Source organism: Heterodontus francisci, unplaced genomic scaffold (assembly GCF_036365525.1).
Source record: "Heterodontus francisci isolate sHetFra1 unplaced genomic scaffold, sHetFra1.hap1 HAP1_SCAFFOLD_1468, whole genome shotgun sequence".
NCBI lineage: Eukaryota > Metazoa > Chordata > Chondrichthyes > Heterodontiformes > Heterodontidae > Heterodontus > Heterodontus francisci.
The window spans coordinates 4083-8164 of record NW_027142049.1 but is presented as its reverse complement, the minus strand read 5'-3'; positions in this window follow the sequence as shown (position 1 = coordinate 8164).

Sequence of the window (4082 nt, the reverse complement as noted above, 5' to 3'; positions counted from 1 at the left end):
ATTGCTGTTACTCCTTCCAAAGTGAATCACCTCACACTTCTCCGCATTAAACTCCATTTGTCATCTCTCAGCCCAGCTCTGCAGCCTATCTATGTCCCTCTGTACCCTACAACACAACTTCGACACTACCCACAACTCTATCGACCTTCGTGTCATCCACAAATTAACTAACCCACCCTTCTGCACCCTCTTCCAGGTCATTTATAAACATGACAAACAGCAGTGGCCCCAAAACAGATCCTTGCCGTACACCACTAGTAACTAAACGCCAGGATGAACATTTGCCATCAACCACCACCCTCTGTCTTCTTTCAGCTAGCCAATTTCTGATCCAAAGCTCTAAATCACCTTCAACCCCATACTTCCGTATTTTCTGCAATAGCCTACCGTGGGGAACCTTATCAAACGCCTTACTGAAATCCATATACACCACATCCACGGCTTTACCCTCATCCACCTGTTTGGTCACCTTCTCGAAAAACTCAATAAGGTTTGTGAGGCACGACCTACCTTTCACAAAACCGTGCTGACTATCGCAAATGAACTTATTCTTTTCAAGATGATTATAAATCCTATCTCTGATAACTTTTTCCAACATTTTACCCACAACTGAAGTAAGGCTCACAGGTCTATGATTACCAGGGCTGTCTCTACTCCCCTTCTTGAACAAGGGGACAACATTTGCTATCCTCCAGTCTTCCGGCACAACTCCTGTCGACAATGACGACATAAAGATCAACAACAACGGCTCTGCAATCTCCTCCCTGGCTTCCCAGAGAATCCTCGGATAAATCCCATCTGGCCCAGGGACCTTATCTATTTTCACACTTTCCAAAATTGCTAACACCTCCTCCTTGTGAATCTCAATCCCATCTAGCCTAGTCGGCTGTATCTCAGTAATCTCCTCGACAACATTTTCTTTCTCTACTGTAAATACCGACGAAAAATATTCATTTAACGTTTCCCCTATCTCCTCTGATTCCACACACAACTTCCCACTACTATCCTTGATTGGCCCTATTCTAACTCTAGTCATTCTTTTATTCCTGATATACCTATTGAAAGCCTTAGGGTTTTCTTTGATCCTATCCGCCAATGACTTCTCGTGTCCTCTCCTTGCTCTTCTTAGCCCTCCCTTTAGATCATCCCTGGCTAGCTTGTAGCTCTCAAGCGCCCTAACTGAGCCTTCACGTCTCATCGTAACATAAGTCGCCTTCTTCCTCTTGACAAGCGCTTCAACCTCTTTAGTCAACCACGACTCCCTCGCTCGACAACTTCCTCCCTGCCTGACAGGTACATACTTATCAAGGATAGGCATTAGCTGCTCCTTGAATAAGCTCCACATTTCGTTTGTGCCCATCCCCTGCAGTTTCCTTCCCCATCCGACACATCCTAAATCTTGCCTAATCGCATCATAATTTCCTTTCCCCCAGCAATAATTCTTGCCCTGCGGTATATACCTGTCCCTGCCCATCGCTAAGTTAAACCTAACCGAATTGTGATCACTATCGCCAAAGTGCTCACCTACATCTAAATCGAACACTTGGCCGGGTTCATTACCGAGTACCAAATCCAATGTGGCATCGCCCCTGGTTGGCCTGTCAACATATTGTGTCAGAAAACCCTCCTGCACACACTGGACAAAAACAGACCCATCGAAAGTACTCGAACTATAGTATTTCCAGTCAATATTTGGAAAGTTAAAGTCCCCCATAACCACTACCCTGTTACTCTCGCTCCTGTCGAGAATCATCTTCGCTATCCTTTCCTCTACATCTCTGGAACTATTCGGAGGTCTATCGAAGACTCCCAACAGGGTGACCTCTCCTCTCCTGTTTCTAACCTCGGCCCATACTACCTCAGTAGACGAGTCCTCAAACGTCCTTTCTGCCACTGTTATACTTTCCTTGATTAACAATGCCACACCCCCCTCTCTTTTACCCTCTTCTCTGTTCTTACTGAAACATCTAAATTGTGGAACCTGCAACATCCATTCCTGCCCCTGCTCTACCCATGTCTCCGAAATGGCCACAACATCAGGATCCCAGGTACCAACCCATGCTGCAAGCTCACCCACCTTATTCCGGATGCTCCTGGCGTTGAAGTAGACACACTTTAAACCAAGTTCTTGCTTGCCAGTGCCCTCTTGCGTCCCTGTAACCTTATCCCCTACCTCACTACTCTCAACAGCCTGTACACTGGAACTACAATTTAGGTTCCCATTCCCCTGCTGATTTAGTTTAAACCCCCCGAAGAGCACTAACAAATCTCCCCCCCCCAGGATATTGGTACCCCTCTGGTTCAGGTGAAGACCATCCTGTTTGTAGAGGTCCCACCTACCCCAGAAAGAGCCCCAATTATCCAGGAAAACAAAACCCTCCCTCCTACACCATCTCTGCAGCCACGTGTTCAACTCCTCTCTCTCCCTATTCCTCTCTTCGCTAACACGTGGCACGGGCAACAACCCAGAGATAACAACTCTGTTTGTTCTCGCTCTCAGCTTCCACCCGAGCTCCCTGAATTTCTGTCTTAAATCCCCATCTCTCTTCCTACCTATGTCGTTGGTGCCTATGTGGACCACGACTTGGGGGTGCTCCCCCTCCCCCTTAAGGATCCCAAAAACACGATCCGAGACATCATGTACCCTGGCACCTGGGAGGCAACACGCCAACCGTGAGTCTCCCTCGTTCCCACAGAACCTCCTATCTGTTCCCCTAACTATGGAGTCCCCAATGACTAATGCTCTGCTCCTCTTCCCCTTTCCCTTCTGAGCAACAGGGACAGACTCTGTGCCAGAGACCTGCACCCCATTGCTTACCCCTGGTAAGTCGTCCCCCGCAACAGTATCCAAAATGGTATACCTGTTATTGAGTGAAACGGCCACAGGGGATCCCTGCACTGCCTGCTGGTTTCCTCTCCTTCCCCTGATGGTAACCCATCTACCTACTTCTTTTACCTGAGGTGTGACTGCCTCCCTATAACTCCTGTCAATAATCCCCTCCGCCTCCCGAATGATCCGAAGTTCATCCAGCTCCAGCTCCAGTTCCCTAACGCGGTCTGCGAGGAGCTGGAGTTGGGTGCACATCCCGCAGATGCAGTCAGCAGGGACACTCTTGGCGACCCTTACCTCCCACATTCTGCAGGAGGAACATACAACTGCCTTAACCTCCATTCCCACTATTCTAAATTCCCAACAAGTCTACTGAAAAGCCAAACAAATAAAAGTCAAAACGTGTTCGCTTAGCAATCCGACGGACTGAACTTTTTAAATAAAAAGCTTACCTTATCAACACACCAGAGTCCTTTTTTTGGTTAGAGGAGGAGGGTGGGTGGGAGACAGTACACGTGTAGTGTCTCGGGTACTGCCCCTGCCCAAATAAATAGTTTTCCCTTACCCAGCAGTCCCCTGGTCCTCCGAAACAAAAGGGGATTAACTTGTAACTTACACTGAAATTGACTGCTCAGCTGTAAGTTCGCTCTGCACCTCCTTCTGTCAAAGCTGCTCCTCGCAAAAAGAAAATGATTTTAAAACTGCCCAAATAAATGGTTTTCCCTTACCCAGCAGTCCCCTGGTCCTCCTGTTTATTCAGTCACTAAGTAAGGAATAGGAATGTTCTGCAAAACAAAACGAGGACCTGACAGAAATCAACACAGAGGATCAAGTCCAACAGGAAAATGAACACAATCTGACAGCACACAACTTCAACTCACAGTTTCTCTCACTAATTGTTCAGGACATTCCAGCACTTTATGATAGTGAATTATTCACACTGCTGCTGCTTTCTCTTTACTTCTGTTTATCTTCTGCCCTCGGTTTCGTTCTACCTGTTCCTTCTCTCCTCCCCATCACTCTGGAGTACTGACACCCAGCAAACTGTTACCTAATGCTACTTTTCACTCAAGATTTATTCCTAACATTCTGTGCCTGTGTTCTTTTCACCTGCCCCATGTTCAATGATGCTATTATCAGAGTCAGTTTGTTCAATGGTGAAACCTCAGTGATCAATTTAATGTATCTACAGGACACCCAAGACTCCAACTATTCACCTACACTCTTCACTTCATCCACAATGCATGGAATA